The following is a 15,465-nucleotide window of genomic DNA, read 5'->3' on the forward strand; positions in this document are numbered from 1 at the left end:
TCTGGGATTAAAAACACCTGTAAATTGGCAGAAAGGATTATTTAAAAAGAAAGAAGAAAAAGAGGATAATTTATAGTCAACATCTCTCAACAAATTTTTATTCTTAATGCACAAATCTGACTATATTGATAGTCTGCTTACAAAATGTCAGTGACTTATTGTTTCCATTGTTTCCAGAAAAAAAATTGACTTTTAAAATCTTTTAAAAATTTGACATTTAAAGTTATTTACAATCATAACTGCAATCTATCTTTCTAGATCAGTCAATCACCTTCTGTCATTCTTTGTTCCCCACACCTAGAAATGTACAGAGACTAGATAAAAGGTAATGTGGCAAAATAATATTAATATTAACTTATTTTATAATGCTTCAAGGTATGCAAAATGTTTTAATTTATTATCTCATTTAATCCTCATAACAACTTCCTGAGGTGAATAGGCTAAGAAGTATCAAATGTTTGCCTCAAAGTACTCCAGTTATTTATTGTCTGAGGCAGGACTGACACACAACACAGATTCAGTATTCTCCTTACTGTGTAATCTCATCCGGAAGAACAAAAGAAAGGATTGGAATTGGAGTTAGAAAACACATGGATTAGAATCTACCTCTGATACTAGCCTGTGACCATAGGCCAGTCATATGAATTCTAAACTTCAGTTTTTCTAATGGTAATCTAGAAATAACTTTAGTTCTTGTGTCATTACTTAATGTAAATCATTTGATAAATTTTAAAGAACTGTACAAAAAACAGTTATTGTTATTATTATTATTATTAATTATTACCACTTGTAATGGAGAGAATTCAGAGTTAGATGGACAACTGGACTAGATTACATGCCTTCCAGTTTCAAGATTGTCTGAATATAATGAATACATGCAAAAGTACAAATCAGAACAAAATTAATTTAATTCTTTGCTTTAAGAATTCCTTTCAAAACTAAATTCTCCAGACATTTAAAAAGGGATTCTCCTTCAAAATAAAAGTGCCATTTACACTTTTAAAACATCTAATTCCACTAGTCTTGGTATTGTTCACAAACCAACAACAAAAATGACCTTGAACTTGTAAAGTAAAGAACAATGGTGAACTGTCATGTAAACCCTCAGTTCTATGGGTAAAGGATAGGCTTTCCATACCTCTTATTTATGAATCTGATAGAGAGATAAGATCCACGTAGCTAGTACTTTTGGTCTTATTTAGACAGCAATGACTTAATCTATTGGAAGGCTGTGGAAACAAAGAGAAGAAGATTCATTCCTTTACCTACCTGTGCATTGATTCTGTAATGAAACTTTCACCATTTGGGCTTGTACAACATACAAAACAGGTTCCATGGACAAGAAGCTGCTCAGGATACACATTTGCTCATTTAGATTATAATATCTGACAACACAATTAGGGATCAAAGTATCAGCAACATTAACCTATCCTGGTTTGATACTAATTTGTAAAAAAAATTAGGGCATCATAAGATCACAAGTTTAGAGACGGAAGGGATCTTTGATATCATTAAGTCCAATCTACTCATTTTACTCATTTTACTCTCTCAGAGAAGCTACATGATTTGTCCAGGGGACCACAGCTTATAGGACTTTAAGGTAAGATTTGAACCCAATCCCTTCAGACACTAAGTCCAGCATCTTATTCACTGTACCAGAGTATGGTAAGCTATTTGTAAGAATTGCCCCAGCTTGTGATAATTTGCCAGGTACTGTGCACATAGTGAGTCCAGAACTGCAAAGAAGAATAAAAACATTTACTCTATTTGGGAACCCATGGGATCTAATCCCTATAACTCCTCATTAGTTTAAAAAAAAAAAAAAGGATTAATTTTCCTATCTCTCTCTATGTCCCTTATCCTCCTGAGCCCTTTGCCCCAACTAAGGAAACAATGGTATCTAAGGAGATCAGTCTTCTGGGCATTTAATAACTGACAACATTGGATTTCCTGAGAGGGTGAATTCTTGGGGTCATTCAACTCCCCCTTTCCCCGTGGTCAGCCTCATGTGATACCACTTCTTCTTGGAAAATAGTGCATCTTTATCTCCAGATGTCAAGCTGGCTAACTGCTTTCATGTTTTCCCCAATACTATTTCTTTCCCCACAAGGAATTGAATATATACTTGGGTTAAACCCTGATTGTTCATATTTGTTCTCTTCCCCTTTCATGTCTTTGGACCTCCAGGATTTGTTATCTCTCATGATTATTCTAAAGTCTATCTACTCCAGAAAGGTGGATTTCATTGACTCCCTCTTACATGCCAATCTCATTCTCAGCTTTGAATCTTATCTTAGACTACTGTTCCTCTTCTCTGAACATCCTTTCCCAATTTTCTCTAATTTTAAACTAACCATATTTAAGGCCCAGATTGTTTCTAAAGTGTTGAGATTAATATAGAATAAAAGGAAACAAGTTAGAAATTAAGACTTTTAGTTACATTTTTATTTTTCATGTATATTAAAATATTTATGTTTGTCTATGTATCAAAGTTCCCATTGTAAAAGGATAATAAAATTTTAAAATACTGGCACTGAACCTTGGCTTTTCCTTTAAAAAATATGTGTTGTTTTTAAATTCTGAATTTAACAAATACAAAAATAAGTCAGTATATTTACATGCATATCAAAAGATTGTACATGAATCACAGATATTTCTTAAGTGCATTGCTTTGCTTTTAAATAGAAAATAGATCAAATATGTAATATTTGTTTTTATAATTTATTTTATTTTTAAGTTATTAAATAAAACAAATATTTCTATGCTATAATAGAATAATAAAAAGATGATTTCATGAGAAACTATACATTTATTTTTTACAATTTGCTATTTAAATAATAACTAACTTTTCAAGTGACACCACCTCTTTATGATTCTTTTTGGAGTTTTTCCGTGTGCATCCTCTATAAGTTCTACTTCTCTTGAACTGGTAAGATAAGCTTTACAAAGCAAATCTACTTCTTCCCATCAGAGTCATGGATGCACCTGAAAAGAGTTATCTGTGTATTTCTAATGTTTTCAGTATGAGCCAATGTTCCTGGGTGTTGATTATTACTAGTTGATATAAATTAATAAGCCAGAATTAGTGAAGCTTTAGGAAAATATATTTATTTACTAAGGTACAGTAAGAAGAGTTGTTTTATAACTCTTCCCCCCAAAGTCTGGAACACATTTTCCCACCAGCATATACTAAGCTTAGAGAAATCTTGGCCCAAGTTTAAATACATGTAGCAAAATCTTTGGTGTTGGAAGTTCTTCTCCCCTTTATTGAGATTCTCAAGAAGTTCCCTTGGTTGTGATGTAGTGTCCTTACTGGATGCTTTGCCTCACTAGGAATCTGCTTTTTCAAATTATATCTAATTTCTTCTCAGTTCCTAATGCAGACACTGCTGCCAGCTGTGTCTGATCTACCTGATGTTACCAGGATGCCAATAGCAAAATGGGAAGCCCAGATTATCCCTGGCCCTTTGAAATTCTTAAGGTCTATTTTTGCTATTATTCATTGGCAGACAGTGAATGAAATATGGACCTGAGAATCAAGAAAATCTGTGCCTAAACCCATTCTCAGACATTAGTTGTATGAGGCTGAGCAAGTTACTTAACCTCTTCCTGCTTCAATTTCCTCAACTATAGAATGAAGCTAATAATTCTACCTACCTCTCAGGGTTGTTGTGAGAATCAACTGAAATATTTGCAAAGTGCTTACCATAGTGCTTATCACGTAGTAAGTATTTGATAAATGCTTATTTCATTCTATTCTTCACTGTTGAATTTTGTTTACACTATATAGAAGTGCTATTGATTTCTGATTCTATTTTCTTTCCTGGAATTTTACTGAAGCTATTGATTCAATTGGTTTCTGTGCCAATTTTGAAGAATTTTTATAATATGAACATAATTCTTTTAGCAGATAGTTCTGTCTCATCTTTGGTTATATTTCTTTACCTTATCTTATTGTTAGTGCTAGTATTTTTAGAACTATGTGAAATAATAGAAGGGAAAGACATAGAGAGGGAATGCCTTCTTCATTCCCTTCTCTGTTAAGAAAGTTTCTAATAGTTCTTCATTGTAGATAATGCAAACTTTTGGATTGAGATTGATATTTTTATCATATCTAAAGTGTAATGTTCTTGGTTTACTTTTCTTGGGTGAATCTCTGTAGTCTGTTTAAAAAGATTCTCTTCAGAAATCTTTAATTGATTGTACTTAATGATATTGTTTTATAAGTCTCTTCTGTGCTTTATCCTTCCCTAATTTAAGTATCAAGACTATAGTTTCTCCTCAATTCCACTCAGTTAATCTCTTGTTTTAAGCATACTTCTCCAGAGTTCCCGCCCTCTACAATCCATGTTTAAGCAGTTTGTCCATGTTGAATTCCTTAAAACTGATCTTTAATATTGGCTTTTGTTAAATTTTCTCTTAGTTCGGGTTTGACTGATAGGAAACTCTGAAAATCTGCAAGTACATTGAATGTGCATTTTTTCTCATTCAAAATTATAGAAAATTTTGCTGATATGATATTTGTAGCTACAGGCCTAGTTTTTTTTTTTTTTTTTTTTTTTTTTTTTGATTACTGGTAGATATGTTTCCAGAATCTGTGGTCTTTTATTGTAGCTGCTGATAACTCTTATAAAATTCTAATTGCACCTCCAGCATATTTGAAATATTTTTTTATTTCTTGCAAAATTTTCTCTTTGATCTAAGGGTTTTGAAATTTGACAGTAATATTCCTGTGTGTTTTCCACAAAGGATCGCTTTGAGGTGGTGATCAGTGGATATTTTCTATTTCTACTTTCCCATCATGTTTTTACTCCAGTACAATTTTCTTGGATTATTTCCTGCATTAAGGTTCTCTTTTTGGTCATAACTTTTTTTCAGTCTAATTATTATATTTTCTCTTCTTGATTTGTTTTTCAGATCTGTTATTTTTTCCTATAAGATGTTTCACATTCTGTTCTTTTTTCTCATTCTTTATAATCTTTTGTTATTTCCCTGACCCACTGCCTCTGCACTCACTGGGTGCTGGTTCCTTCTTGCCCAAGGCCACATTTTAGTAGCATAGCTAGGCCTAGCATTCCCAAACAGCTGAGGCTTACTTCATCTTCCTGGACTCAGACTCCAATTTCACACCCAGCTAGCCAGAAGATCCCCATTTGGTGTTTTTGTAGAGCTAGCCTGAAAGTGTTTATACTTCAGACAGGTTAATCTCTGGCTCATTTTTTTTTCTTTAAATTTTCTTGAATTTTATCAGAAATATCGTAGTCTTCTTGATTTTTCACCAGACTACATTTGCCCTGAGATGCAAATTTGTTCTATTGTGGGGGGAATTAGGAGAGCTTGAAATTTACAAACCTACTTCTCCATCTTAATTTATATTATATTTTACTGAAAAAAAATTGAGGGCATTTGCCAAGATCTATTCTCTATCTTAGCTTCTTCTTGGGCAGGAGAATGATACAGCCAAACCTGTGCTTTAGGAATACCATTTTGTCAGTTATATAGAGAATGATTCCAAAGTTAACTGGAAAAAGTTGACACCATCAATAGAAATTAGGATGGTAGGAAGAGGTGGTAGGCCTAGAGGAAAAGATGTGGAATTCTGTTTTGAGATAGGTTGAGGTTGAGATGTCTATGAGTCATCCAATTTGAAACTCACAGCAAGCAATTTGGTTATGTATAACTGAAATTCAGAAAAAGGTACATGACCGGATTTGTAAATATGGAAGTCATTTGAATGGAATTGATACTGAAACCCAAGTGGACTGAGCATAGAGAAAGAAAAGAAGGGGACCCAAGACCAAACCCTGAGGAATACCCTTACAAAGAGAACCCCATCTAGATCTAACAGTATATGGGAATTATGTTTTTCTTTGAACAGTAGCATAGTTTAGGGGAAAGAGCACAGGATTTGGAGTCAGAGAACTTGTGTTTGAAGTCCACACATGCTATTTATATAGGTTCAAGCAAATCACTTTTTTCAAAGTTCACTTTTATGAGGCAGTTAGAGTTGTCCCTAAAAAGAGAGATTGTTGAGAACTTGAATTCAGTTCAATAAGTCCTGTATTTATTAAATTCTTAGTGTAAATATACATAGTGCTATGTCCTCAGAGATAGATAAAATAAAATAGTCCTTTCCCCTTAAGGAGCTTACATTCTGTTGAAGGAAAACAGATAGACATATCTATGATTAGACATGCAACTAGTTTCTGGAAAGAGGATACAAGTTCTAAAATAAAGGATACCTCATATACTTTCACAGAGTTTCAGGGGCACACTGGAAGACTATAAAAGAAAAGAATGGTAAAACCAAAAGGATGAGACTAATCCAGAGAAGTGTGAAAGCTGGGAATAGTGAACAAGGAAGGAAAATTCAGTTTACACACACACTATAAGTGAGAATCACAGACATTTTACATGAAGCCAGGGGGCATCATATTGGCACATGCTTCACAAGTAATACAAATAATGTTGTATTTGTCTTCATGTTTTGCAACAGAGGTACAAATTGGAGGTGGAAGACTTGGGCTAGCTCTATTCACATAGAAGTACCCTTTCTGCCAAGTACTTTAGAATGTGGGACATGTTTTTATGTGTCTTTACTTTTGCCTAAGAGTTTCCTTAGTGCTGTTTTCACCTCCTTATTCCTCAAGCTATAGATGAGTGGATTCAAAGTAGGTGTGAAGGCAACATAAAATACAGTTATGATCTTATATTTCTCTGGGGAGTAGAGGGATTTGGGCCTCAGGTAAAGAGATATCACAGTCACAAAGAATAGGATGACAACCAGGAGGTGAGAAGAACAAGTGGAGAAGGCTTTTCTGTGTCCCTGAGCAGAGCGAATCTGAAGGACAATGTTGATGATGTGGATATAGGAGAAAATGATGAATGTGACAGGGCACAGAAGGGTAAAAACACAAAGTATTTGTGAGATAATCTCTATCTGGGATGTGTCTGTACAAGAAAGATGAAACAGAGCAGGCATTTCACAAAAGAAATGGTTGATGACATTATCCTGACAAAATGAAAGTTGGAATGTAACTACTGTCGTCACCAAGGATGCCACAAAGCCACCAATCCAAGATACACTCATCAGAGCCACACAAACATTCCTGTTCATTATAATGGAGTACCTCAAGGGGTCCCGGATAGCAACATAATGGTCATAGGCCATCACTGAGAGGATATAGCACTCTGCAATGCCAAAGGTCAAGAATGTATAGACTTGTATTACACAGCAGGAATAGAAGATAGATTTTTTTTTACAAAAAAGTGCCCAAGCATCTGTGGAAACACATAGGATGTATAACAGAGTTCAATTATGGACAAATTGGTGAGGAAGAAGTACATGGGGCTATGAAGGAATGTGTTCATTACTATCAACAACACAATGAGCAAGTTTCCCAGCAAGATCATCAAGTAGATCATCAGGAAGAGGAGGAAGAGGTACACCTGGAGCTCAGGCTGGCTGGAGAGGCCAAGGAGGATGAACTCAGTCACTGAAGTGAGGTTGCTGTAATCCATCTTGTTTATGAATCTACTGAGGGAACATGAAGTTTTGTGGTTACAAAGTGTTTTACATTATTTGTCTTTTGTTTCTCACTACAACCATTTAGACAAGGCAAAGAATATTGGTATTCTCTTATTTATTCTTTTCTTACGAATTTAACTACCACAAACATAAAAGATAGAATTTATAAAGAATAAAAAAGAGGACTATGGATAAATTCATGATCTTCTGAATGTTTTTTTGTATTATTTTGCATTAAAGATAAATTTAAATTACATTTAACAAGATAGCAAAATTAACACACTTGTTTTTCCCATTTCATTCAGTTTATTTTCTCCTGTGTATTTAAATAAAAGTTATGATCCTTTTTTTTCAATATATTATTGCTTCCCATTTACTTACTTTCCTATAACTTAGAATAAAATTTGTTCCTTGGAATAGGCAATCAAAATGATTCAATATTGTTCAATATTAGAAGTATTATCTCACTTTTATGAAGGAGGAAATAGGCATTCAATTCAATTAAGTGAATTTCACACAATTTAGTTGAACTCATGACTTATTTGCATGTCATCTCATTCAAAATGAAAAGTGAGAAAAACAAGATCTGTCTTCTCTAGGTCTTGCCAACTCCATCTCTTGTGTACTTTAGGGGATTTTAAAATGGAACTATCCTATCAACTACTCTGGCTACACCATATGTAGGGGAGGAGGTACAAATTATTTGGCAAGCTAGAGTATTTTCAGAGAAAAGAAGCCAGTATCATTAAGCATCTAAAAACTATGTCCTACAAAGATGAAAAGAACATTTTGCTAGAGACGAAAAGACAGAGAAAATGCTCAGTTTCTTTAAGTGCCTGAAAAACTGTCTTTTGATAGCTTTATTCTGTGTGGTTCAAGAGGTCAGGAGTCTTCCTGAGAGTTTGTTTGCTGAGGATCTATTTTCAGGTAAACAAAAGGAAAAATCTTAAATGGTATAAATTACTACTTGAAGAAATAAGCTCTCTGTTAATGGAAATGCTCAGACTCATTGAGAAGTCAATGTGATAGTTATAATCACTGATATTTATTTTGTCTTTACAGATTTAGAGAGCTTTCTTTAATGTATAATAATATAACATATATATATATATATACATATATATATAAAACGTACATCATCTGATCCTCATGACAAGGCAAATACTACAGCTATTACTCCTTTTTAATGACTGAGATTATAAAACTGAGGATGTTGCCTATAGTGTAGATATGGCCATCATTACCCTACTCAGAAAAGTCCAATGGCTACCAATTTGAAAAGTTTAGGTTAAAATGAATACATACTAAAATTATGAATTATAGCATAATCACTTGAATTTTCTCTATACATTACACCAAGTATCATAAAAAGGTGCTTTTGCAAAATCCTTTTCTTCAGAAATTTAAAATAACATAGAACTTTAAAAGGAAATGCCCAATTTGCAATTTAAGAATTTTTAAGTCCTGCTCATATATATATATATATATATATATATATATATATATATATATACTCTCTCTCTCTCTCTCTCTCTCTCTCTCTCTCTCTCTCTCTCTCTCTCTCTCTCTCTCTAACACAAACACACACAATGATGTGTATCTTAATAAAATCCTACCTTCTACAGAAAAGATTCTCCAGCTCCTTGTAATGCCAGTGCTTTCCCTCTCTTAAATTATCTCCAACTTATCCTGTATAGAATTTGCTTTGCAAATATTTGTTTATGTATTATCTCTTCTATTGGTTTATAAGCTCCTTTTGAGGACAGAGATTATATTTTGCCTTTGTTTTATATTCCTAACATTTAACATAGCAGTGCTTTATGAATGCATATTGATTGATTGATTAGTTAAGGGACAAGACCCAAGTCATGTAGAGCAAGACATTGGGGAAAGCAATTAAGGGACCCAAAACTTCAGCAACTTTAGCTTTGAGGTCTTCTCACTTGGTATAGTAATTTGTGGAGAACAAGGATCTAACAAAAAGAGTAGGATGGACTATTTTTAAGCCAGTTGCCAATGATTCACCAAAGACCAAATTTACTCAGTCTTAAAATTTTTTTAAAGTAAGGATATTGTATTCTTCACACACACACACACACACACACACACACACACACACACACACACACACACACACACACATTCCTTCTGTTCCTCCTTCCCTTCCCCTTGATACATAAAAGCTATATATACTCATTGGGAAGGGAGAATGTAGAGAAACTCTAGACCAGACAGGATTATATTCCCAAACTCTAACAAAAAGCCTATTTGTATAACTATACTAACACCAATATAGAAAGAATACTAAATGAAAGAATACTAAATAAAGGAAGTAATTTGCTACACATTACACAGTAAGCTAAGACTGGTTTCCATATCTCCTGATTTCTTAAAGAAGATTCTGATCACCATAGCATATTACCCTTCTCACAAATCCTCATGTTGGAACTCTAATTTGATCCTCTAATTCAGAACTGTTAATCCCTCTCCCACCAATGTTCCCTTGTCTATTTTTGCTTCTTTTGCCTTCATGCTATACAAGACTCCAAATTCTCAGGCTGTTATTAATGATTCTTTTGTATTAATATTGAAGTCAGTTCTGGGAGTAGATAAGAACAGAGACTCATTAATGACACCTTCAAATGCTCTCTAATATTCCTACCTGTGATCCCCTAATTCTTACACTGCTAATCAGTTATAATATCATACATTAACTATCAGGGTTATGTCTACTTCTCTGCTTCAGTTGAGAGTAAATTCAAATCCAAAAGCCAATATTACAGATATCTGTTTTAATTGAGATAGCCATGAGGTATGAGTGTCCCCTAATGGAGCTGAGGGAAGTAGGGACTAGTGCCTGTTTTTTTTTTCCTTCTAGAGGTTAACAATAGGAGTCTAGTTCAATGCAAGAATATTTACTTAGTTTGGGGACCTCTGAGATTAGATCCCCATGACTACTCATTAGAGAAAGGAGGAGTAATTATTTAATCACTTTTTCTGACCCTTAGCCTCCTGGGTTCCAATTAGAAAAAGAGTAATATGTAATGAACTCCATATTTTTGGAATTTATGATTGACCTTAGGAAGTTCTTATAAAGAACTGTATTCAATGTAAACATAACGTATTACATAAACTTAATGATTTTGTCAACTCAAAGAATTGACAAGGGACAAAAGCGATAAAAGAGATAATTCTATAAATGCTTTTCACTTGCTCCCTCCCTCCCTTCCTTCCTCTTTCCTTTCTTTCCTTCCCTCCTTCCCTCCTTCCCTCCTTTTTCCTTTCCTTCCTTCCTTCCTTTCTTCATTTCTTCTTTCTTTCCTCCCTTCCTTTCTTTTATCCTCCTTCCACTCCCTTCTCTTTCTTCTGTCCACATAAAGTATCATACCCTTACCTAAGAGTGCTTGCTCTGATGAAAGGAATATAATAACCTGTTTTTAAACACTGAAATCTCACAAGACATCTTGGAGTTTTTAGACTAGATTTCTTTCTTAAGGACTGTGAGATATACTCAAAAGTTAGGCTTCCATAAGATGTTGCAAGTTTCAAACCAATGCAGGATAAGTACTACTGACCAATCAGCTTTCAGAAGAAGGAGCTAGTCTAACCACAAAGTCTAGATAAATGGAGGTAGGCTAGACATTGGTTTAAAAACCAACCACAGTCAATAATTGGGAGAAGACTTTTCTTCATTGTGCTTGATTAATAGGCTCATTCCATGTTATATGACTCAACCAAAGATGGACAGAGTTGACATCTTTGAATATGGGATGTATGATCAGAGACAGGGAACATGGCTATGGCAAGGGTGAATGAGGAAGATTGTAACTCAGAAGAGAGTTGACCAGTCTTCTGAAGGGAGGAACTGCAGCTGGACTAACTGTATAAAGCTCTTCTCAATTCTGTGCTCACTGCTCCTTTTTCCTACAGAAAGGCGAAACATACTTTTGACCAGAAATGTTCAATTTCTCTGGATTCTTTGAAATAAATTTTCCTTGAAACCTGAATTTCAGTGTCAAGTGTATTTCTAACAGGACCATGTCTTAAAATTAAATTTCTCTAACTCTCATTGACTGACCAACTATAGGTATCAAGCCAAGCCCTGGTTGGTCATGATTTGGGCCCTGATAGGCTCAGAGTAAATATAAATAGGAATTGTTTCTGGTTTTGATCAGAAACCTTGATTGTCTTCCCCTCTCAGATTGGAATTTTTGTGACTGGGTAAAAAAGGCCATTCTTTAGCTCAATTCTTATCTAGTCTTAATCACTGAATCAATCAAACAAACATTGTAAATACCTTAGTTTAAAAAAGTCATGGTCTTCTACTACATACAAAACCATTTCCAGTAATCCTGATCTATATTTTGCTACTGGACCCAAATGGCCACAGAAGAGAAAGTGAGGCTAATAACTTTGCACCCTCACTTAAATCCAACTTACTTGCATATCTTGGTATCACCTCCCTGATACCATATTCCTCTTCAAAAACAAAGGATAAATACCAACAACTTCTCTTTCCTCTATGTTTAAGACTTATGGTACTTATTCTTTCATGCCAGTTCTGACTTTATCTCTGCTCCAGATAAGCTAGTTTCTTTATTTAGAACACATAATAAGCCTACTCCCACGTTTGAAGCTTTTATTTGATTTATGTTCCTCTTGCATAAAGACTTTTTCTCACTTTTATCTGTTTATTCAACTGTATCCATCATTCAAGATCCAGGTCAAAAAAACACTGCTCTGATACCTAGAACCCACAGTGTCTTCCCCACTCATCTCTCTACTTAAGAATTGGGACAACGTATCTGATCTTTAGCTTTTATATCACTCATTATCTTTTCCTCTATATATGTATAGAATTCAATTTTCTTGAGATCAGAGACAGACGATCTTTGTTGACAATAATTAGTTTTGTATCATTAAACTCACTTTCTTTTTTAAATCGAAAAAAAGTAATTGTGGATTTGAAAAATATCAAGTAACAAATATAAATATATACAGTATAGAGATATATAGAAAACAAACAAATATATAACAAAACAAGCTGCATATCAGATAAACAATAAATAATTAAAAGGAAAGCACTTCAAGTTTTGCCATGCTACTTTCCATTTTTTCTAGCATCTTGACTCATCTAGCAAGTTCTTTCCTAAGTAATTTCTCTTTTCCACTTTATCAAACATTGTATTAACTAACTCCATTGTTTCTGACTCTCCTTTCTCTCATCAGTTGCATAGATCTATATCTCCTGTTATATAAATAGTACTAGATGGTTTTAATGACTGCTGCTTTATAATTTAGAGTTCTGTGTTACTCCCTTCTCACTTCTTTCTCTTTCTACAATTTCTCTTGATGTTCTAGAACTTTTTCCCAAAGAAATTTTTGATAATTTCATTGGTATAGCATTAGAAGTATAAATTAACTTTGGTTGTACTGTCATTTTCATTACACTGGTCATGTTTGCCCAGGAGCACCAAATATTTATCTGGCAAATCAAGTTATTCTTTATTTTCTCAATTAATGTGTTGCAACTTTATCTATAGAAGTCTCCTATAGAGAATATTTTATAGATTTTGTAGATATTTGGAATGGGATTTTCTTTTATGTTGCTCCTTTTACTTTATTGTTATTGTACAGAAATATTGCTGAAGTTTTATTTTGTAGACTATAACTTTGTGAAAGCTATTGTTTCAATTAGTTTCTTGGCTGATTCCTCAGGATTTTTTTTAATAAACTTTCATATTACCAAGTAAGAAAATGTGTGTCCCTTTTACCTATATATATACAATTAATATCTTTCTCCACTTTTATTGATATAGCCAGAATTTCCAAAACTATGTGAAATAATAGTGGGCCTTCTTGCTTCATTTTCATAATGATTGGGGAAAATTCTAGTTTGCTCACTGCAAATGATGCTTGTTTTTTATTTTAAATAAAATTTTTAGTGATATTAAGGTCTCTCCACATTTATAGTTTTGAGGGTTTGTTAGCATAAATGTTATTGCATTGTGTTAAATGCTTCCCCCATATCTATTGAAATGATTATGTGGTTTGGTATCATTATGTCTTTTAATATGATTAATTATTCTGATTATTCTGATTATTTTTCTAGTGTTAGACTATCCTTGCATTTCTTATAAAAAACCCAATTTGATCAAGATGAATAATTTCTTGGGTGAATGTATGTAGTCTGTTTAAAAAGATTCTCTTCAGAAATCTTTAATTGATTTTACTTAATGATATTGTCTTATAAGTCTCTTCTGTGCTTTATCCTTCCCTAATTTAAGTATCAAGACTATAGTTTCCTTACAAAAAGAATTTGCTAAGATTTTTCTTAATGTTTGAGAATAATTTGTGAAGCATAGGCATTAATTGTTCTCTAAAACTTTGATAGAAATCTTCTTTGAACTTATTAGTACTAAGAATTTTTCCCCCTTTATTAGTTCCTTTCCAATGAACTCAATTTTCCTTTTCTGAGGTTTGGTTAAAATCTTTACTTTGGCTTTCTGTAAGTATCAATATTTCATATTTTTGAAGATAATCTATATCTTTTGTGGCCTTGGATTTCTTAGAGTATAACTATAATTATTATATTTTCCTTTTACTGTTTTTGCTATTTTGTCTTTATCAGTTTTAATTTGATTTAATGTCATCCTTTCAATTAAAATGACTAAATGATTATCATTTTTATTGGTCTTTTCAAACTGGTTTTTAGTTTAATTTTTCATTCCTATAGGACTTCAATCTAAGATGATACAATATGATTTCTAGTTTATTTCTCCACTGATTTTTAATATCTCATTTTATACTTATGTTAGGATTATTTGTTTTCTGGCTTTCAAACTGTTTAAAATATATATATCATGTTCATGCATCTTCCCTTTTATTATGTTGTTAAGAAATGTTTGTAAGAATATAATTTTTCCTTTAGGACTTCTTTACCTGTATCCCAGAAATGTTTGCATCTTTTTTCATCATTATTATTTTCTTCTATGGAATTATTATTTCTATTATTTGTATAATAGTACCCTAGTAATGGAGATATTCTTGGCCATTCTGAAATATTTCTCATGGCCCTAGCTTGGGAAAAAAGAGGAAAAGGCATTGAGGAAGGACACCCATCAATTGTAGTAGGTTTTTTTTATGGGAAGAATGGGAATGATCTGGGTCAGAGCTTCAAGGATGGGCCACTGAAGAAAGATAGCTAAAAGAAATACCAGAGGATATTATGTGTCTCTGGTTTTCCCCAGGAGTTTTTTAAGGGCCATTTTTACCTCCTTATTCCTCAGACTATAGATGAGAGGATTAAAGATAGGTGTAAAGGCCACATAAATTAAAGAAATTATTTTATCATATTTTGGGGAAGAGAGTGATCGAGGTCTGATATAGAGTGAGAGTACAGTTCCATATAATACCATGACAACTGTGAGATGGGAAGAACAAGTGGAAAAGGCTTTTCTGCGTCCTTGAGCAGATCGAATGTGTAAGACAACATTAATAATGTGGGCATATGAGAAGGTGATGAATGTGACAGGACATACGAGGGTAAAGATACAGAGGACATTCATGACCATCTCTACATGGGATGTATCTGTACAGGAGAGGTGCAGCAATGCAGGCATTTCACATAAGAAATGATTGATAACATTTTCCCGGCAGAATGAAAGTTGGAATGTTGTAATTGTGTCTACTGTGGATGCTATAAAGCCACCCACCCAGCATCCAGCAGCCAACCCTCCACAGAAACCCCAGTTCATTATGACCGAGTACCTTAAAGGATCCTTGATGGCTACATAGCGATCATAGGCCATCACTGAGAGGATGTAGCACTCTGCAATGCCAAAAAATAGGAATGTATAACACTGTGCAGCACAACGAAAGAAGGAGATAGACTTCCTTTCTGCCAAGAAGTGTCCCAGCATCTGTGGAATTACACA

At 33.6% G+C, this 15,465-nt stretch overlaps 1 protein-coding gene across 4 annotated transcripts in view; it reads left to right on the forward strand.

The window, feature by feature from the left end:
* LOC141554569 (olfactory receptor 1f45-like) overlaps nucleotides 1-15,465 on the forward strand; it is a 122,389-nt gene that overhangs the window by 24,493 nt on the left and 82,431 nt on the right. The window contains exon 1 of one of the 4 annotated variants that reach the window (XM_074286583.1): nucleotides 3,476-3,724. The exons of the other annotated variants lie outside the window; for them this stretch is intronic. The gene's annotated coding sequence lies outside the window, so the exon portion shown is untranslated. Of the gene's footprint in view, nucleotides 1-3,475; nucleotides 3,725-15,465 lie in introns of those variants that run through there. 4 annotated transcript variants of the gene reach the window in all.

This window comes from Sminthopsis crassicaudata, chromosome 2 (genome assembly GCF_048593235.1).
Source record: "Sminthopsis crassicaudata isolate SCR6 chromosome 2, ASM4859323v1, whole genome shotgun sequence".
Classification (NCBI taxonomy): domain Eukaryota; kingdom Metazoa; phylum Chordata; class Mammalia; order Dasyuromorphia; family Dasyuridae; genus Sminthopsis; species Sminthopsis crassicaudata.